The sequence below is a fragment of the Cyprinus carpio genome, chromosome B4, assembly GCF_018340385.1.
Source record: "Cyprinus carpio isolate SPL01 chromosome B4, ASM1834038v1, whole genome shotgun sequence".
NCBI classification, from domain to species: Eukaryota; Metazoa; Chordata; class Actinopteri; order Cypriniformes; family Cyprinidae; genus Cyprinus; species Cyprinus carpio.
In genome coordinates, this window is record NC_056600.1 from 6,130,378 (window position 1) to 6,153,182 (window position 22,805).

Genomic DNA, 22,805 nt, shown 5'->3' on the forward strand with positions numbered 1-22,805 from the left:
TATAAAATACATTTCTAAACTAAAAGATAGATTTTTTTTACAAAATTCTACAATGTATTTAGAAAATATCTATTTTAAGTTTGGAGTGAGTAAGATTTTTTTTGGCCACTGAAAATTTAGATTTGCCTTCAAATAAAATACATTTTAAAATACATTAAAACAGAGAACTGTTATTTTTAAATGGAGCTGAATTAAATTGTAATAATTAGAAGTTAAATTGTAATAATATTTCACAATATTAAAATTTTTACTGTAATTTTAGTCAAATAAATGGAGCCTTGGCGAACGTTTTTGTTTACATAATTATGTGTGCTGTGTATATATATCATGTAAATATAAATACACACATGCATGTATATATTTCAGAAAAATATGTTATGTTATACATTAAATGTATTTATAATGTAAATTATGTGAATATAACTATTTTCAAAATATATACTGTAAGTGTGTGTATTTAAAATATACACAATAAATATACACAGAACACACACATGTATTATGCAAACAAAAACATTGATTTTGTATGCAATTAATCGTGATTAATCATTTGACAGCACTATTTATTATATATAATTTGTTATTAAACAATTTCAAAAGTGTGAAAATAATTTGTGCTATTTTCCCACCTTCTATCTAAGTGTTATACAAGTACTGTTTTATTTTTATTCTAAGTCATTCATGTCTGTAACATATTATGCACTTATGTTTAATACTTGGAAGTTAAGAATTTGCTCAAATCCATAATACTTGGACAATTAGGAATTGTGATGCATGCCTTAACAAGGACCATTAATATTAACAATAATATCACACCCACAGTTTGAATTCAGTATGTAGAAACAGACTTGTCCACTCTGCCTAGTAGCTCAGGGACATGAGAATTCAGTGTTGTGTTTCATCTGTGTGTGTGAACACCTCCAGTGTTGTTCCCTGAACTGAATTATTCAGTATGTGAAGCACCCAGTGTCCACAGGAGGTCATGTGATCACTCAACAGGTGTGTGTGTGTGTGTGTGTGTGTGTGTGCCAGGTACAGCATGCTACTGTTAGAAAACTCTCAAAGCCACAACCTAAAACACACACATCCTGCACCAGGTGAGGTGACTCGAGAGGAGAGAAAGGAAAGGCAGGGGAGAGATAAAAAAAAGAGAGAGGAAACATTGAGGCCATGAAGCCTTTAATTGCCTGCTCCATTTTCAGGCCTGTGCTCCTTGCTTTGTCCTCTATTTAAGAATGTCTCTCTGTCCTTCTCTCTCTCTCTCTCTCTCTCTCATATCCCTCTGTTTCTCCATCCCTCCTCACTGTACTCTATTAAAGTGACTTTTGCAGGGCAAGCTAGAGTTCAAAATGAGATTCTATTATAAAATCTTTGTCACAGATACTCGTTGTGCTGGGTTGCAGATGAGGAAAGCAGAGTTGTTGAGTGGAAAGTCACTTTAAAGGTATACTTAATCATTTTTGTCTACTTAAATTGTATTTAATAACCAAAACTAATGTCATGTTAGCGAAACAAACAATTTAACAACAATATAATATAATTTCACTTACCTGGCCTATCACCAGGGCCGTGGGAAGAGGTTTTAAGTTGGGGGTGCTGTAGTGGGAGGTGCATTTTTTTGCGTGTCAGGTGGACACCTCTTAATAATAAGAATTTAAAACATTTATACCAATCTTGTAACCAGACTCCGTTGCACATAGCAGACACGTACAAATAGCCAAGATAGTTAAACAGCTCCAAAAGGTTGTCGCGCACAGCGGACGTCTTCGCCTTCTGGCTGACCTCCAGGGCGAGTTTTTTTAAGGCGACCGTTATTTAGAAGTGTCACTTTTATGGTTTCCATGGTGACGCGTCATTGCTGTCACGTGACACACCGCAACAACAACAGAGCTGAATGAATGATGATCTGCTTTTTATGTCATTTTTCCTTTTCATTCAAAATATTCACAAATTTTTTAGATATGGCATGAAATATCTGATATTCCGATTGTCAAATATATGCAAGTGGAAGTGTGTTTTAAAACACCTGTTCGCGTTAGTTGAGCTGTATGCGCGACGGCATCTTAGTTTGTGCCGCAGACAGACGCAGTTCAGAGAATCGGATCTGTTGTATTTACAACACGTGAATTCATCCACTCTCCCGAAATATATAAAAGTAAGTGGCTGGTGAACTGAGAGAAGAATAGAGTAAACTTTAAAGTTACTTACACATGTGTATCTGATATTTAAAAACACAACGTGTCTAATTATATGGAAAGGATTATTATTGCCTCTTCCTTTGACATCAGTGTGTATTTTTACAAACTCTAAATGTATTGGTTTTTTAGTACTTATATGTCTGAAACCTAAAATAAACATTATGTGGTTGAAAACACTGAAAAGTTGTGATATATGACAGCTCTGAACCAGGGGCGGATTTAGTGAATTGGGGGCCCCAGGCAAATATAGGAATGGGGCCCTATACATTTGCACACATTTACCTAGATCAACTTTGAGGTCCTTTTTTGTCGTGATGCTTGCTGCTGCACAATGGTGCCACATTGTTGTGTCCAATGTTTCTAAATTTTTTATGTACATGTTAAAAATAGGATTCCTTCATTAACATTTTACATTTAATCATTTAGCAGACACTTTTATTATTTCATGTTGTAGAACCATGAATATAGCAATTGAGTTAACCTCACAATTGAACCTTTTTTCAAGAAAAAGGGATCAGAAGTATAAATTACTATATTATTTAAAAGGATTTATGTGGGTGAATTTTTGCATTGGTCTGAACAAAAAACTGCAGACTGGAGTATACCCTATATTGATGAGTAAAGTCCACTGATGAGTTACCAGCGTAAGCCTACATTTAATTTTAGTCATTTTAACTGTCAATCAATTAAAACATTTAATCGTGATTAAATCGCATGATTGTCATGAGTTAACTTGTGAATAATCGCAACTAATTGCACATTTTTATCTGTTCTAAATGTACCTTAAATTAATACTTTTCCCTCGGTTTCACAGACAAGGCTTAAGATAGTCTCAGACTAAAATGCATGTTTGAGCTGTTTCAACTGATAATATCCCGGGACTTTAAGTTTTTAATACTCTAATCAACATGGGCATGGACAAATACTGATGCTTTATGCAATATATGTTTATGAGTGAAACCATAGTTAACAGAGCAAGTTCTGTTGTCAGACAACGGGATGAATATGAAATAGTGACTGAAACGCGACCCATTAAGACTACATAAACAGCTCTCCCTTCCAAGATGTTAATCTGCACAAAAAATCCCGATTTATAGTATAATCGTGCCGTTTTCTGATAAAATCAAACAGGCTACACATAAGATAAAGACACTAGCTGTGCTATGATTTCGACTATACTTGCATGTAAAATTAGAGAAGCAACATATATCTGTGTTTTAACTGAAAGCGCAGCTCCTTTCAGCCGCTCGCTGAACAGAGCGGACGCAGAGAGAGAAGTGTGTGCGCGCGCTGGGAAAGAGAGACCTCGCGCTCGTGCAGCAGTCAGCTTCAGATGCATGATTTTCATTTGCTACAAGCAGGATACAAAAGAAGCACGTTCAACTCGGAAACGCAGACCGTTGTCGTGGTAACAAACACCGTAAACAGCAACCGTTCGCGTGTCCGCGCTTATTGCGCACCTCCTATATGAAAAGCATTTTAGGGGGCCCCTGGCTTTTGGGGCCCAAGGCAGTCACCTACCTTTGCCTAATGGGTAAGTCCGCCCCTGCTCTGAACCTATGCTCTGAACGCGCCTCTCTCTGGCTCAGCGCCAGCCAACACGTGAAAGCACATTTGAATTTAGCAGTTGATCACGTCATGCACTGGGACCAGCCTGGACTGATCACACCCGGTGTGATCGTACGTACGTGCGAAAGGGTCAATAATTATTTAGTTGTGCTCAAAACCTCCTCGTGCATAAACTTCTTAGGTTAATAACAAACAGGAGGATTTAATCCATTCTTAAAAGTCTGTGTTAAAGTCAGAGAGTGCTGTAATGTCTGCATTTTCCAACGGGGGTGCTGCAGCACATGCAGCACCCCTACTTCCCACTGCCATGACCAACACCAAAACATCCATCCATTCTTAAAAGTCTGTGTTAAAATAAATCAACCTACTGCACTCTTAAACAAATCCTACCTCATTAGCCTATATAAATCTCCCTTTTTTATTTGTATATATACTGTTTGAATGACAGCTTGGTAGATCTGTTGGCGATTAAATATTCAATATCGCTACTCATCAGTACTTGGATCATTATCAGCTCAGCGCGAGACGTTCAAATTAATGGCAAGTAATTTATCTACCTATGATGATTGGTTGATATCAGAAGGGAGGCTAGCCTCCTCTACGAGGTTTCTTTTCTCAACACTCCTCAGCGCTAAAGGGGAATACTCGATGCTGATTGGCTAATTTTACGGAATTTCAACGGAGGCACGAGAGCTCAAACTCTCCCCCGGCCTCCCCCTCCCCTTCTCTTATCACCTAGCGGTTGTAATTACATCAGCAGATTCGGCACATTCGCTTTCCAACTTCAGTGACATTTTGTGGTATTACAGCTGTAAAATTACAAACAAAAATACACATTCTGAGACATAAACTGAAATGAATTGTGAATTTTATTAACATTAAATAGTCCTCCTCCCATTTTCACCTCAAAATTTGACGAGCCGCCACTGGGTTTAGGGTTGTGGGGTAGAAGCATATCATATGTACGCGAAACCTGCATATCATATGCACTCCAATTTTTTTTTCATATCATGTGCATGTGTAAACTGCGTTTTATATGCACGCCAAAGTCCATTTTTGCGTATCAATACCATGAGTCTTTGTTTTTATTTGGTGTACTATTTATACACATTTTCATGAGACTGGGCTCGTATAATGCCTGGTTTTATTTGCATATAAGAAACATATTTAGAAATATTAACACCATGACCTACCTTTTATTAAATAATGAAAAATGCTGTTTAAAAACAATTGTATGCTTTTTCTTTTTTACTCATTTAAACATCCTTAAAATGATATTTACTGATTTTAAGATACTGTTTGCAAAACAGATTAAGAGCTCAATCTCAAAAAGCAAATTTGTTGTTTTTTTTTTTTTTTTTTAGATATTGATTTTTTTTTTTATGTAAGTAAATTACCATTCAATAGCTTGGGATTGGTCAGGTTTTTTTTAGTGTTTTTGGAAAAAGCATTCAATGCTCACCAAGGCTGCATTTATTTGGACAAAAATACAGTAAAATGGTAATTTTATAAAATGTTATTCCAAATTAAAATAACAGTTTTCTATTTTAATATACAGTTTTTTAAATGTAATTTATTTCTCTGATGGAAAAGCTGAACTTTCAGCATCATTACTCCAGTCTTCAGTATCAAATGTTTTTTCAGAAATCATTTTAATATGCTGATTAGGTGCACAAAACATTTCCTGTTATTATCAGTGTTGTTGCTGCTTAATATTTTTTTGGAAAGCGCAATTCCCTTTTTTTTTTTTTTTTTTTAGAATACTTGAATAGAAAGTTCAAAATAACAGCACTTGCTTGAAATATTTTTTTTTTTGTAACAACGTAAAAGTATTACAGTAATGTTTTTTAAATTGAATGCATCCTTGCTAAATAAAACTAATAATTTCTTTTAAAAAACCCACATTTTGAAAAGTGATATACACCATATTTCAAAGATGTTGCGATACCTATACTGGATACAAGAAAAACATACAGAAAAAGAACAAGGTTTTGTTATTACGAGAGAGTGTGTCTTCATGTCTGTGAAACTGTTCCCAACGGCTGTTCAGTGATGTGGTAAGCCTGAGATCCTGAGTCAGCTGCCCGGGCGTAATCTTTAGCTTCAACGCTGTCTGCGTTGGGGAAAGGGGAAAGTTACACTTAGTCAGACAGAAAATATCACATATTGCTTAAAGGTAAAGTGTGTAATTTTTTCGGTGTTAAACACTTTGACCTGTTCAGAAAAGTTTGTTGTTGATTTCGGGTCTGAAGAGGTTGACAGCTTTGCAAGAAATCCCTTTAAAAGTTCCTACTCTCATAAACAGGCCCCTGTGGCACAATCTGTTTTAGAAAATAACAAAAACACACACAGTTTTGCAAGTTTCCTCTGATGCAAACATCTTGTGAATGCTCTAATAGATCCCACCATGTGTGCAGCTCACACAACCATCTGTTATGTGCCATCAATGTGTGCGGCACGAGTATCCAGCAGGTATTAACAGAGAAACTACACGATGGGGTCTTGTAAGATCTTCAGGAAAGTCATATCATCCAATACATGTTGACAGGCCGGTTTGCAGGAAGTTTCACAGTAACTCTATAAATTGTTAGGCTTTGCGGTCATCAGTGCCGGATTAATCTGCACTGATCAAAGCAAAGCAAAGGGGATTCACTGTGGAGGAAACCCATCTAGAGATTATCCGCTCCCTTCCGTCTCTCCTCAAGCTCTGCTGTCTTTGGCTCGCTCACTCGCTCTTCTGTTCATCCGAGTGTACGGTCTGGTTCCTGCCATCGCTTTCAGCCAAGGGGACGACCGTCTGTACTCGTGTCACCAATGTTTATCAGCAAAGCTTGTTCACTTAACAAGAGCGGGCAGATTCTGAATGAGATTATGCCCAAATCCCATCTGCTGCTGACAACACGGGCACAACAACACGCCACCCACAAACAGTCTTATGTGCTTTTATAGACTTGTCTATTTTGTGTTTATTATAATGCAACTGTACTACAAATATGTCACTTTGATTATTCAGGGCTGGATGCTTACTTTTTTCCCCAAGTAACACCGGAGCACATTACAAACCTTTTGGATGCAATGAAAATTAAAATTAAATTTAATAGTATACAAAAACTAAACTAAAATAAAAAATCAATATATTAACTATCAAATAAAAAAAAATCAAGAAAAAAAACTGCATAACAAATTAAAAAAAAAAACAAAAAAAAACATAAAAAAAACTTTTTATTATAAATAACTTCTGAAAATCTCCAATTTTAAATGGAATGACTCTTGTTGGCTTAAATGACCTCTGAAATGGCATGCAACAACGCTAATAACAACATTAGGCTTTATTGTGATTCCTTCTTTTCTATCTCCAATTTTAAAGGGATAGTTCACCTAAAAATGGAAATTCTGTCATTTACTCATCCTCAAGTTTTTCCAAACCTGTATGAGTTGCTTTCTGTTTAACACAAAAGAAAATATTTTGAAGAATGTTGGAAACCAAACAGTTTGTGGTTCTCTCAACATTTAAGATTATCTCTGGGTACTAAAATACTGTCTATAACAGACATTTAGGATTACTTAGTACCTTGAATGACCTTTATATGAATGCCCCCGCACTCATTTTTGGGACGTCCCCGCTCTGAAATTTTCTGCCCACAATGAATACAGAACCTGCCCACGCACACAGCACATCACACTGCTAATTTCAAGTAGGATTAGACTCACTGACACACCTTTCAAGTCCATTAGGCAGGGAAGCATTTCACTGGCAATGTTTTAATGACATTTTGCAGCCCCTTTAAACATTTGTGAATCATTAATTATGCCCTGCTTGTTATGTAGCAGGTATAATATGCCTGTGATTAGTGGGTTTGTATTACATCCCAGCAAGGGTTTCACTTGATGCCTTCACGAAGACCTGTATTTCAGCATGGCTCACTAATGTTGGATTGAGTGTGTGCTGCTGTGTGGCCTTTGTGGAAATGCTTGTTTTTGAAATTGAGAAGTACTGCAGTACATTGATTTATGCTGTTGTTTTTGTTTGTGTAAAATCTTCACACTTCTTTAGAAACATAATGCATTCAGAGTGGTTTCCAACAGTTTTTAACCCATGAAGATGTAGTCATCTACACACAGTTTCCACTAGTGCAATTATTGTCGTCTACAGGGACAAATTAGAGTATTTAAGAGAGTAAAGCTGTAATGGCAGGGTAAATGAATGTCACACTAGTGACCATCACCAACCAAAAATAATGTTAAATTGTTTTTTTAAATTGTGGTCTGTGTCAAGTGACAAGTGAAACAGACACAAGCAGCAGCAAGGTTGGCTAATTTGACTGCAATTGAAAATGTTGTGGCAGCAGATTTCTTATTTATATTCTATTAGTAAGGTTTATCATTATGCAAGGCCTATAACCTAAGTTTGACTGTAGTATACTACTCATACTATTTCTGTGGTGTGCATGCAACGAACATCCACGTTTTCATAATTGTGGGTGATGCATGAGATACTGTATCCAACAATGCAGTGCATTCAACTTGACTTTCCATCTCATTTTTCACTTTTTTTTTTAAAGGACATTGTTTCATAAAATGCAAATAACTGGACTATACTTAAATGTGCAACATGAGGTCACGTTATAGTGTGTTTATAACATTTGTTACATACAGCACATATATGTTTCACATATACTATTTTTTTTAAATAGTTACTAGTATATAGTATATACTACACAGATTGCAGTATTCAGTAAGCAGCATGACATTCTAAACAGAGCCACAGACATGTTTTATGTTCCATTTTTTGACTTTGCCTCTAATGCAATTTGTTCCACTGATTATCCAGAGCTTTCATATTAATAAAGTAGATCATTTAGCTAAATCTAATAGATTTCCAAATTATTGATTTTTTTTGTGTGTGTGTAAAAGTGCAGTTTACTAAATTATAAATGATTGCATTCAGTACTTTATGTATTGAAGTGTGAAAGGTGTATTATTGTGTTATTTGCATGTGGGCGGCCATGTAAGGTGTGCATATGTGTGTATAGTGAATAACTGTTAGTGTTGCTTCCATGCTTGTGAATCAATTCTTGCATTGTTAGGCCCCTCCTATTTCAGTGGATCTCTTTTAGAATACTTGATGCCAAAAATAGAGGGAGAGAATGAAGATTCTTTCCTACTTTAGCTTTTAGCGTTCATTACTGCGATTATCTACAATCTTCCACTCGTCACATTCTCCGTGCTCTAACACACTCGTAAGCATAAAGCTCAGACACAAGCACTGCCCATTATTTTAGGATCAACCTAATATATAAATAGTAAGTTTATAAGTAGTGAACTTTCTGTCCAGTCTGAATATAGCCCTTTATTGAGCCTAGCAGCTCAGGGCTTTGGCATTCATCGTGAGTCCTGCTGACAAATAGGCCTAGTGCAGCAATTTAAGTCTATTACGTTAGCCACATTAGTCTGTTTCAAAGTCAACCTTAAGTTCTTTCACAAGCGTCAAGTTGTTTCCTCGATCGCTATCTCTACTAAGCCAGGACTGCCCTACAACGAGATTGGAGCCATGGGATAAAGTCATCATTTGGAACAGCTTGCGGGGGAACAGGCCGTCTGCGTGGAGGATAGTGGTGAAGCTTAGTGTGAAGTATATTGGAAAGGGCACTGGAAGTGAACTAGGCTAAATAAAAAAAGACTGTTTTGGAACATCCTGTTCATTATCTGCTTGGCCTTTAACTAAGCCATGTGCTGATTCTGAATGCATCCTTACAAAAGATTGCAGTAGAAAAGGGGGATTAGAGTAGTCTCAGCCTCACAGACCACTCATAGTTTGCTTACTGATAGTCTATTGCGCAAAACATAGCAAATAGCAAGCTTATGGGAGTCCGGTGTCGACCAGGAAACCAAACAATGTTTAAAAGGTACTAAGTTGATATTATGAACAAGAACTAATCATTTAATGTTACAAGTTGAACATGTTTTATGTAATTGCGATTACATAATTTTGATTTGTATGCAGGTTTTTTTTATTGTTAAATTAAAGAAAAAAAATTACTTAACCCTAAAATTTCTTTTTTCATTCAGCAAGTTTCTAAAGCAAAATCTTATTCTCATTTAGTTTACCTTGAAGTACTAAAATAACTAAAACTAACACTGAAATAAAAAATGAATAATAAAAAAAAAAAATATATATATATATATATATATATAAAAAAAATAAACCTATATGACGAAACAACAACAGAATTACCAAAACTTTAACAAAAAAGTTAAAACTGTCAAAATGTCAATAACACTGATTGTTTGACAACTGAAAAAATGTTAAATATGATTTTTTCATAATGTGCATTTTAATTGTTATGATGCCTAAACACACTTCAGGATTAAACATTAGATTTTAGTTTTTATTGTTTTGTTTTAAATTTATGTAGAAAAACTAAGATTCTATACTATTTTGTCAAAATTCTTAATAAAATGCTAAAAATTACAATCAGCTGTTTGAAATGCTAAAAACAAAGCTTAAATTATGTGTTCCCAGCATTCTCAGCCGCAGTCACTTTCCGTCTTTTTTTGTTCTGTCATATCTGATCTTAGTTCTCCCTGCTCTTTGATAAGACTCTAGCCCAGCGGAGACTCTCTCCAGCGCAGGATCCCCGCTGTGAGCGTGGCCTGATCCACGTGGAAACCCAGAGAACAGGGCAGAACATGTGACAGGCCTCCTCTTTACCATCACAGTAACTTTGCAGCAATGTCATCTCAAGCAAAGCATCTTCACCATTACAAAGCCATTTAAAGCCACAGTTGAACATTATACAAAAGCAAATATAGATTTTGAACTGAATAATGTGTATTCACTACTTAACGTGGCATAAGAGGCAACTTAGGGATGACAAACGTGTATGAAGTGAAGCTAAAATTGGTTGATGGGTCTAGTAATGCATCTGACTCCTTAGTGAAAAGTCAAGCAAAATTTATGCCGCAAAACCATTTATAAACATTAGAAACTTCATTGATTTATGCGAATTGTGTGGTACTCTAAGCAAATGGCTGAGTGGCTAATGTATGATCTTGAGTGCCAGGGATGGTTTAGTGGCAGGTGCTGAGGTCTTCGGTTGCCATAGTTCTCATTTTCTCTGCTGTGTTTGTCAACCCCAATACCTTCCCACAAGGAAATGCAGCTGGAGTTTACCAGCGCTCTGCAACTTTTTGTAAATGTTTCCTTATACAATGAGCATGCAAGCTGCAGCAGCGGTCGTCACCCAATTCAGTCAAAACACAAACTGACCTGCTGAGCGAGAGGGATGTTAGCATGGCCTCAGGGGGGGACCGACCCCAGATATCTGAAAGCTCAGTCATTACTCATTACCTCAGTGTTAAATGCCAGTTGGTCTACACACTGTAGAACTTGCCACCATTAAATCATGTTGTAGCTCCTTGCATAAACTAACCAAAACTGCAAACAATCCTACAGGCCCATAGCCAGCTGAGGTCACCTAGGTCCGGACCTTGATAAATCTCTCATGTTCAAAAATAAAATTTGCTGTTAAACTCTTCATATGAATGTCTGCCTGACATGCTTAGAATGTCAGTTTAGAATGTTTGCAAGAATTTTTAGCGTCCGTGGTATGAAAATGTTTGCTGCGAGACGCTACCAGAGTGAATAATAAACAGCTGATAAAATTATCCGTCACTAACTATACTTGTCCTCATAATCTTTCATCAAAATATATGACTCCATTCTGGTATGCAATGACGTATTTCCACAATCACTCCATTCTCAGTCAATAAAATCAACTATTGCCCTATTATAGGTTGTGGGTGCCATTTCTTGGTAACTTTAAAACAATTTGGAGTATGCAAATATGCGTAATATCTTGTGCAGTCTGCTTTTCATGTGAATGTGTAATGTTTTAAATATTTTTAGGTATTTATGAAAAACAAGGTAATATATTAAATTTCAAAATATTGTTTTCATGACATCAGATGGCTATTTTCCACAGGTTGGTATGATTCTTTAGGGTCTAAATGAAATGTCTGCAAAATACTTTGGTTAAAATTCCTCAATGGTCGTGTAAAAAAATAATTTTACCTAACTACCTTTTTACCTAATATCCATGTCAAAACAGCTCAGTATGTCATCATACTGCTCAGAAAATCTAAACGGCTTGATACTTGAGAATATTTCGTTTTTTTGGGAATTACAAAAAGGAGTACATTGTTTTTTATCATTGTAGAATGGTTGAAAAACAAACAATTATTTTGAGAAATATTGTGCATGGAAATTATGCTTACTGTATGCTCTTTTTCATCAAAATAACTCACTTAGTTTGATATTGTGTTGTTATTTAACACAATGATAGTTTGCACATTTTTAAATGTGACTTGAGTGTCCAAATACTTATTAGATCTACTTTATATGAATGTCCTCAGCATTCTGGTAGGAAACACTTTAGAATAATTTCTAACTGGAGGTTCATGTTCACAGAACTGATGAATAATAGTCTAATAATTATAGTAGACAGTTAATAATTAATAACAAGAGTTAGAATGTTCTTAAGTTACAGAGTATGAATTCTCCAGCTAGGAATAGTAAATGTCAGCTAAAGACTTGTTTAAAACCGATATTGTATGCAAATGTTTGTTTTGTTTGTCTTCTGAAAAATGTTCTAGCAACACTCAGTCCATCTATGGAGTTTGCCTCAGTCCTTTCAAAGGTTTCTTTTTCATTAAGCTTCTCTTTCCACATCACATCTTTCTCCCTCTCACTCTCTTTCTTTCTCTCTCTGGCCATGTTTCATGAGAGACCTACTTTGAAAAAGTTCCATTACAGGTTGTCCCCTCAGAAGGGATCTAAATAAAGTGACTTTTAATGTAAGTGTCTTGTATGTGCGTGTCCCATTTGTGCAGCCGGAACCGCAGCAGGTTGTTGTCCTTGAGTTGTGTATTCCTTAATGTTAGTCTTGGACTGCAGTGAGGTCAAATATAAAGTGCTCTTTCACCACTCTCTTATACTCCCTCTCTTGCAATGTCAGCGATGATACCAATTCTGTCTGTGCGGGATGAGTTAAAAGTCCAAGTTTAATACTTGCCTATTGGAGGTTGCTTTAATCCGGAATCCAAAATTTAAAAAATATTAAGTGTGATAAATATATAATGATTTAGAGAAAATATGTGCATTGGCATCGCATCTGCTTGGCTCAAACCACCGATAACGACAAGGTTGGTCCATTCTAATGATATCCCAGCATGCTCTCTGTGCGATTGGAAGCCAAAGTTTAACACTTGCCTATAGACGGTTGCTTTAATCCGGAATCCAAAATGTTAACAATATTAAGTGTGATTTAATATATAATGATTTAGAGAAAATTTGTGCATTGGCATTGCAGCTGCTCAGCTCAAAACACTGACAACAACATAAATATAAATAAATATCCTCACGGTATCCCAGCATGCTTTAACACTTGCCTATAGGTGGTTGTTTTAATACGTAATCCAAATTTGAACAATATTAAGACTGATTAATAAACAGAGAATTTGGGCATTGCAGTTGCTTGGCTCAAACCATCGACAGTAACGTGTTTGATCCATCTCCACAGTATCCCAGCATGCTCCCTCTTTGATTTCTCTAGGGTATCTCGGGTTGGTTCACTCTCTCTCTCATAATGTGGTGTAACGTGCACCCGGACAGGCTATTACGCTGACTGATTTCCTTCTTTGTCTCTATTGCTCACGTTCATCAGATAAAGCTTCTATCTCTCTGCTGTGCCATGAAATATGAGACATGAAAAGGATAACTCGAGATACATTCAGGCATCACTCTTTCATTCATGCATGCATAAGCTCGGTCCCAAAACCTAGTGAGCTGCCTACTTAGGCGTCATAGGCATGAAAGTTCAACCAAAAAATAGACAGCAACATTATGCTGCCTTAAAAGATACCCCGTTTTGGTGAAATTCTAAAGCAGCAAAGCATGAATCCTTTGCAAAGAATTCAATCCAAAGATGCTGATTATAAATCTAAAAATCCAGATATAACTGATTATTTTATCCAATAATTATGTGCATTCACGGTGTGTTTATGCTTAGTAGAGTACTGAATCACAGCAACATGCTAACATCAATTCTGATAACTATAGTAGCGTCCAAACTAACGCACATTACATTGTTTATTATAAGTGAAACGCTCTTTAAAAAGCTGCATGGATTCTGATTGGCTGTCAATGTTTTTAGTGTTGATCAACTGGAAAAAAAAATTTTTGTAAGTGATTTTAAAGCTATCGTTTCCCTGTTTCATTTCGTTTTAGTTATGGTGTGGACTTTGTAGTTAGCATTATTGTCTTTGTGTGAACAGGCCTTTATACTCTGTGGTTCTTTCTGATCTGCAGAGCAACTGTTCTCCTTTATAGCTCAGCCTGCAGGCATCGGCCCACTGCGGGGGGGTGGGGTCTTTTTCCTGTTTGTAGCTGTTATTGTACAAGTTTAGCCCCCTTTCCTGTAACACTATCTTTTATTGAGGTATTTGCATAATGGCCTGTGGTTGTTGTACAAGAGTGCTCATGTTTGTTTAATTGAAAGCCCTTTGTTGTAGTTTATGGAACAGAACATTCAAGCGCAGCCCCTCCTTTGATGAGCAAACACTTGTGTGGAGTCGTTTCTGTAAATCAAGTGTGTACGTCAATGGACCAATCAGTGCATGTGTGTGTTTAAACGATCAGTAGCGATTGACTGCACAGTTGAGTTTTGTTTGATTTGAACCTAAAAATTATTTTCATCACTGTAACTTAATGTAATGAGGTTGCATTTGGCTTATTGAAAAATGTAATAAAAAAATATGATTTTTATATATAATTTATATATGTCATTTATATATATAAAAAAATATAATAAACAATATAAAAAATATGATTTTTATATAATTTATACATTCATATAATTTAAATATAATTGTATAAAATATATTTTACATTTTATAAAGTTCTGTTAGTTGAAGCAGGTTGTTTTTATTAAGAGGAAACCGAAGCCAGCCAAAGTTCACTCACTCGAATCCTGTGCTTACAATTCCCTGAATATGTATGATTATTTAAATGAGTTCCTAATTTACTGACAAAGCTTTGATAATACTTGCTAGTATAATCCTGTGCATGCTCTTCGGATGCTTTATTGCTACTGCTAACACATGTCTGGCCTTTCTTTGACTCTTTGTATGTGTTTGTGTGTGTGTGTGTGTCAGAGGAAAAGAAAAAGGATGATATTTTGTATGTTTCAGCTTAAAGGGATTTATTTATTCACCCAAAATTATTTACTCACATTTGTTCCAAATCTGTGGAATACAAAAGGAAAAGGAGATGCTTTGAAGAAATTCCATGCTACTCTTTTCTATACAACAAATGCATATGGTAACCAGTGTATTGAAAAAATAATTTGAAACCATATGATAGCTTTGTATCCAGAATTTAAGACATTCACTTAAAATCTAATTTATGCATCTGCATATTCAAGACACACACGTGTTTAGTTATGATTTCATGTTTAGTTATGAAAATGATATACCCAGAAACTAATGGTGTTTGGTGTCAGTGATTGGAAATCTGGTGCAGTGCATCGTTTTACATCCAATTAAATGTGTCAATTTTGGCTTCAGAAGACTTAATATTAATAGTTCAGTTTAATGGTCCTTTATGGTGCTTTTTTGTCCTTTTTGGACCTTAAAAGCAATTGTCAGTATAATCTTAAAGGGATAGTTCACCCAAAAATGAAAATTATGTCATCATTTACACATCCTCAAGTTGTTTCAAACCTGTATGAGTGTTTCTTTTTGGCTAAACACAAAAGAAGATATTTTAAAGAATGCTTGTATGTTACAGTACCAAACAGTTGCCAGCAACCATTTACTTCCTTAATAGAAGAAAAAATACTATGGAAGTCAATGGCTGCCGGCAACTGTTTAGTTACTTCAAAATATCTTCTTTTGTATTCAACAGAAATTCATACAGATTTGTAACTACATAAAGGGGAGTAAATTACACTTTTTTGGACTAACTATTCCTTTGAACCATACAGGCAGTAGTGAATCTGAGTGAGTTTGTGTTGCACGCTCACTGATTTTCTGCCTTATGAGACAACAGCACTGGGTTCAGTTTAGGAGGCCCGTGTATGTGTGCAAGTGTGTGTGATTCCTGCTGTGCATCACCTCCTCCCCTGTATTTCCTGGTTTGGTATCAGATCAGTATTATCAGATCAGTGGGAACAATAGGACAGAACAGCATAATGTGTGTGTGTCTCGAATTTTATGTGCTTAAGGGATTGTCTGCTCCCTTGACACAGACAAAGTAAATTTATCTTGTGAAAAAAGGATAGAAAGAGAATCAGGTAAGAGGTTGCGATAGCTGTCTCCTCTCTAGTTCGTTAGCGGCAGATACAGGAGGCTAGATTGGGCGGCGTGTTCATGTCTCGGGCTCAAAGTGGTAGAAACGCTCAGATCCGAAGCTGCCTGTGATGTGATTTGATCACATATCTTAATAGAGTTACCATGGAGCTTCATCTGTGTTCCCCCACAGTGCCCTTACATGCACGGTCTATCTCTCTCTTGCTGTTTGCAGGTGCAGCTACAGAGAGAATATGCAGGCTTCCTGTGGTTTGTACTGGTGTGCGCTGTTACTCCATTCACAGTGCAAAAACACACAAATAAACACGCACACACATACAATCCACAGAATAAATGTTGCTCAATGAAAAATCATTTTTATTTTAGAGCGAGAGGTTTTGATAACAGATGTTTGATAATAGGGGCTTTTAGGAAGAGGGTGAGATCTCAGCTGTGTTATTCTATGAGAGATTTGTTTGTTTTGAGGGCACAGGGTGCTGGGATTCTGCAGATGAGTGTATTAGTGTTGCTTCATCAAATGCAGCGACCCAAAACTGACCCTTTTAATTCATCTCACATGTTTGTGGCCCTGCACACAGGTCACATTCTGTCATTTTTCACTTTACTGCTAAAAGAAAATGAAAAGAAATGGTTTCACTGGCGTGGGCTTTTAACCTTTGGACTTGGGTAAACAGCAAAGGTAGGCTTGGTTTGATATTTTGTGAAGAAAATGTGCCACTTGCCTGCATGTGGGTGGTTGCTGAGGTGTTGAGAGTGGTCCCGGCGGTTGCTAGGTTGTTTTTTTAACATTATTCTGAACATTTTGGTCTCTAGATAGCTCAGGCCCTTCCTTCATTGTAAATCAGTTTAGTAGTTTAAGTCTTTGGTTCTTTTAATTGTGATTATTTTGGCTCACATTTAACAAAAACCCACCAATTCACCAATCTCAACATATTAGAATACTTCATAAGACATAAAAAACATTTTTAGTGAACTGTTGGCCTTCTGGAAAGTATGTTATTTACTGTACATGTACTCAATACTTGGTAGGGGCTCCTTTTGCTTTAATTACTGCCTCAATTCGGCGTGGCATGGAGGTGATCAGTTTGTGACACTGCTGAGGTGGTATGGAAGCCCAGGTTTCTTTGACACTGGCCTTCAGCTCATCTGCATTTTTTGGTCTCTTGTTTCTCATTTTCCTCTTGACAATACCCCATAGATTCTCTCTGGGGTTCAGGTCTGGTGAGTTTACTGGCCAGTCAAGCACACCAACACCATGGTCATTTAACCAACCTTTGGTGCTTTTGGCAGTGTGGGCAGGTGCCAAATCCTGCTGGAAAATTAAATCAGCATCTTCAAAAAGCTGGTCAGCAGAAGGAAGCATGAAGTGCGCCAAAATTTCTTGGTATATGGGTGCAGTGACTTTGGTTTTCAAAAAACACAATGGACCAACACCAGCAGATGACATTGCACCCCAAATCATCACAGACTGTGGAAACTTAACACTGGACTTCAAGCAACTTGGGCTATGAGTTCCAAATTCCTTGACATGTGTGTGTGTGGTGGCTCTTGATGCCTTGACCCCAGCCTCAGTCCATTCCTTGTGAAGTTCACTCAAATTCTTGAATCAATTTTGCTTGACAATCCTCATAAGGCTGTGGTTCTCTCGGTTGGTTGTGCATCTTTTTTTTCCACACTTTTTTCTTCCACTCAACTTTCTGTTAACATGCTTGAATACAGCACTCTGTGAACAGCCAGCTTCTTTGGCAATGAATGTTTGTGGCTTACCCTCCTTGTGAAGGGTGTCAATGATTGTCTTCTGGACAACTGTCAGATCAGCAGTCTTCCCCATGATTGTGTAGCCTAGTGAACCAAACTGAGAGACCGTTTTGAAGGCTCAGGAAACCTTTGCAGGTGTTTTGAGTTGATCAGCTGATTGGCATGTCACCATATTCTAATTTGTTGAGATGGTGATTTGGTTGGTTTTTGTTAAATGTGAGCCAAAATCATCACAATTAAAAGAACCAAAGACTTAAACTACTTCAGTCTGTGTGCATTGAATTTATTTAATACACGAGTTTCACAATTTGAGTTGAATTACTGAAATAAATGAACTTTTCCACGACATTCTAATTTATTGAGATGCACCTGTATATAAAATATACACATAACCATGCTTAAAGATGTATTTATACTACGACAAAAAACTAAGCATGATATTTTATTTCATTGTAAAATGCCTTTTAAAAATAAATGTTATTTATTTATTTATTTATCAAAAATACTTTTTGGTAATTTTCTTATTTATTGTGTAAATTAATATTTTAATGAACAAAAATCAACACTTGGTAAGCCCCAAAAAATATGTTTCTTCTTTTCTCTATGGTACATGGTATGAAAATGGTAGTGACACATGTAAATCCATGTTAAATCACAAACTACCATGGTATTACTATCTGATAAAATCAGTGTACCATGATACAGTACTATTTTACTTTTTTTCTAGTCTTTTAATACAGTTTGTACACATTGTATTCCATTTTCCATAGTTCTGTTAGTACTGCGTAGAGTAAGAACAGAATTTAAAATAAGAACTCGCATGGCGATAATTTTAGAGAATGAACAAGAAGCAGTAGGAAAGAGAAAAGTGGGATTTTGCAGTGATGAATTGGAGGGCGCATGCAGTCAGAATGAGAAGATAATAAGATGTGTAATTACCCATGGTCCTTTGGGCCTGCCCTGGATAATATCTCAGAGACAGTGCGAAAGCAATGCCAGAGTGAGAGTTCTTTTACTGTGAATGTTCTTGTGCTATTTTGTGCAGCTCTAGCTCCATTCCTCATCCCTCATGTGCCCCAAGTGTCCTCTCGTCTTCCTGGCCTTCACAGATCTGTCTGTTTCACGTCTGTCTCTTCTGTAGACTTGCTGTCAATAGGCTGATCATCACTTTCGTAACCATGGTAACTGCAAATGGATGCTCCAAAACGGCTGTAGTTAAGGGAGTATGACACCTTGGCTCCAGTAATTACCCATGATCCTCTCTTGCATTACAAAAAACTACAATTAACAGGTGGGCATAGAGTGCGATTGTGTTTGATGAAATTTCAGTGATTTATAGAACAACCCTCCAAACGTTCATCTAATTGTGTGTGTGTGTGTGTGTAGCGCCATGACTCAGGGCTTATTACTGAAATTACAGGCTTCTGCAACCCACTGGTCGTCATATGAGTCACGACCTTAGGGAGACGCAGACACATAAACACACACACATCTCTGATCACACCTCGTCAGTCACACCCACTCCCTTGTATTTGTGCCAACAGCCATAGATGAGTATCAGTATGAATCACACACCATTATAAACTTTTTCACTGTTAGTGAGTGCAACAATGAAAACTTATTTGAAGCATGGGGCTGATCGATACACGTGCACACACAAACTCATTTCTCAAACCTGCAGGGCTGCCTACATAGACAGCACTTTTAAGGAATCATAGGTGCACTCCTGAAGTGAAGGCTGCTTCAGACGTTAAAATATCTTTAAGATACCTTGTTTTGCCCATGGCATAACAAGATTAAGAGATTAAAGCTATCTTTTCCATGTAAATCTCAGATTTTATCTGAATCAGAAACAAGGAACAAGCAACAGGACCTTTTTAGATTTTTTATTGGACTGTGCATCTCCGCCCACAGTGAAATCTCATTGGTCTTGGTCTGCTCCTTTTGACTGTGTATTAGACATTAAATATCAGATATTTCCTTTGGAGAGAAGGTCATCCAAGAATTTACTGTATAGTGCACCAAGATGGCTGATGAATTGAGAGAAATGTTGCAATAAATTAGGCCCCTTTATATATTATATTTTCTTTGTATATTGCATATTTAGCTAAGCGACATGCTAATGTCAAACATTTGGAATCAACTGTGGTTGTGTTACTCGTTATGTTTGAATATCGTTATTTTGTGTGGTATGGAGTTGCGGTCTATGTAGAGTGCATGTTTCAGCTCAGTTTGATGTGGTAACAACCATAAAACTGGTTTTATTGAAGTCAGACTAGTAGTTAATCTGTCTAAATCAATCCGACAAATTAGGTTACACCAGCAAAAGTCATTCTTAAGGGTTAGATTGAGTAGAAATAAATCCTTTAGATGCTTACCACAGTTTTCTTATGTAAGCCTTAACCAGCATGGCAGTGCACTAGGTTTGGGATCAGAGCTCCAGTCTCGTATTTCTATGCACACTCACTGTGATTAAATCAAGAAATGATATGCTATAGTTTCTCGGGGAGCATGAATACAGTATGCAGAAAGGCTCTCTCATTAAACACTGTATGGCTCGTTCTCTTTAGCTATGAACAGATGGATGTCAATTCCCCTGCCATTACTGAAGGAAGGGTGATACATTATTTCGGACAGCTATGTATCAATAAAGCATCTCACTGCTACAGCTGCAAGGTTTCCTAGCAACAAGCGTGCAGGGTGCTTTGATCTGATCCAAACATTCCAAATGTTATTTGAATACTTGAAATGTTTTTGAAGCATTCCAAAAACATTTTTCTGTAGATATCAGAACAACTAATTAATGTCAACTACACATACATGTTCACGAATGTCTAAATGTGAACGGATCAGTGGTTGAATTGCACACATCCATCAAAGCTGTTGACGCTTCCAACAGACCATTTATTTTTGCAGTGCAGACTATTGATCGCTGCAGGCAAAGAAACCAATTGCAATGATTATTTGTTGGAAGTTAATAAATTATGGGTTCAGTGTGCCTTTGTGTGTGCTTGTTAGTTTCGGGGTTTGGTTGATAAATTGCTGGGTTAGACAATTTATAGGAATAGTTCACCCAATAATTAAACTTTGCTGAAAATTTACTCACCCTCAGGCTAGCCAAGATTTAGAGGAGTTTGTTTCTTCATTGGAATAGATTTTAATTTAGCATTGTATCACTTGCTCACTAATGGATCCTCTGCAGTGAATGGGTGCCATGAGAATGAGAGTTCAAAGAGCTGATAAAAAGTAATCCAGTCGATCAAATAACATCTTGTGAAGCAAAATGCTGCAAGTTTGTAAGGAACAAATCCATCAAGACATTTTTAACTTAAAACTGTTGCTTAAAATAAGATTACTCTATCTATAATATTGCTTTATCCAGTGAAAGTTATGTTGTCTGAATCAGGAGAGAAATATGCACAGATCAAGCACTGTGCACAAGCAAAAACAGTTCTAAACACCTATGTCAGTGGATTTTGTTGTGAGAGGATAATGGGGGATTGAGTTTTTTTTTTAACTAGAGGAACCATTATTATGGACTCATATTTTTTTTAAAACACCTAATGATGGATTTGTTTCTTACAAAGTTTTTCCATCAAGACATTAACTGATGGACTGTAGTCATGTGGAATACTTGAGTATTATTATGATGTTTTTATCAGCTGACTCTCATTCTGTTGGCACCCATTAACTGCAGAGCATCGTCTCAATAAGTCATAGTTTCTGCACCCTCAAACACAGTGTTTTCCTGCAGGTTATGTTGTTAAATTAGATCTTCCCTGGGTTTATTTGTTTATTTGGCATCTAGTGTGAGAATTCAGCACCACACAGTATGTGTTAATAGTTTTTACTACATATTCCAACCTAGGCTGTACACGCTGCCGTGGCAACAGCACTATTGAATTTATGATGGGTGTGCATGTGGGTCTTTGGGCTGATGTAAACGTTCATCTAATCTTCTAGCTTGTGTATGTGTGCTTGTACACATTCACATGATCACTGACTCTAAATCTTCACAGCTCCTGCGTCAGCATAAACTCTGTGCAGAAGGACTCTGATTAAACTATATATTCAATATTTACTACCTGTCATGTGATTACAGCCACTGGAAGTGCATGCATTCCTGGGGGAAATCAAATGTGCACCAATCCATTCACTAATTCACATGATCTTCTGGTGAATTAACCTCTTCATCACCTTGTCACTGCATGCTCAAACACTGATACTTTCTAGTAATGTATATATTTTTAGTTTATAGTAGTATAGTATACACTTCTTATAGTGAATGTTTGTGAAAATACATTTTTGCAGTAATACATACAGTGGCTACTATGTATACTACAGAGTACCACGCTACATACTGTATAGAAGAGAAATTATGGGTTCTGACTGTTTGTCCTAACGTGTTCATGTTAGTTTCAGGTTTTGTTTGATGAATTGTTGGGTTAGATGACTTAAATGGTCTCCGGTCTCAAGATGTAGCTTATTTACCCTCAAAACAGTGTTTTCCTGATAATTTGGCACCACACACCTTTTTTAATATTTCCTACTACAAAATCCTGAGAATTTGTGTAATAGTTTTTACTACATATTCCTACCTAGACTGTAATTACACACTCGTAGAGGCTGAAATATTTACTACAGAGTACTACTCTGCTAATAGAAGAGGATAATACTATATTGTACATATTTACTATATATACACTGCTCAAAAAAATTAAAGGAACACTTTTTAATCAGAGTATAGCATCAAGTAAATTAAACTTCTGGGATATTGATCTGGTCAGTTACGTAGCAGAGGGGGTTATTAATTCATTTCAGCTGCTTTGGTGTTAATAAAATTAACAACAGTTGCACTAGATGGGCAACCATTAGAAAACCCCCAAAACAGGAATGGTTTTACAGGTGGAG

At 36.6% G+C, this 22,805-nt stretch overlaps 3 protein-coding genes across 3 annotated transcripts in view; 1 reads left to right on the forward strand and 2 right to left on the reverse strand.

Annotated features, from left to right (window-relative positions):
• nudt5 (nudix (nucleoside diphosphate linked moiety X)-type motif 5) overlaps nt 1–22,805 on the reverse strand; it is a 72,900-nt gene that overhangs the window by 15,950 nt on the left and 34,145 nt on the right. The gene's annotated exons all lie outside the window — the stretch shown is intronic.
• Nucleotides 1–22,805, forward strand: part of LOC109074574 (calcium/calmodulin-dependent protein kinase type 1D-like) — a 59,289-nt gene that overhangs the window by 4,748 nt on the left and 31,736 nt on the right. The window lies entirely within an intron of this gene.
• ccdc3a (coiled-coil domain containing 3a) overlaps nt 5,746–22,805 on the reverse strand; it is a 59,198-nt gene continuing 42,138 nt past the window's right edge. The window contains exons 4-5 of the mRNA XM_042721705.1: nt 5,982–6,088; nt 5,746–5,880 (exon numbers count right to left, since the gene is read on the reverse strand). The gene's annotated coding sequence lies outside the window, so the exon portion shown is untranslated. The remainder of the gene's footprint in view (nt 5,881–5,981; nt 6,089–22,805) is intronic.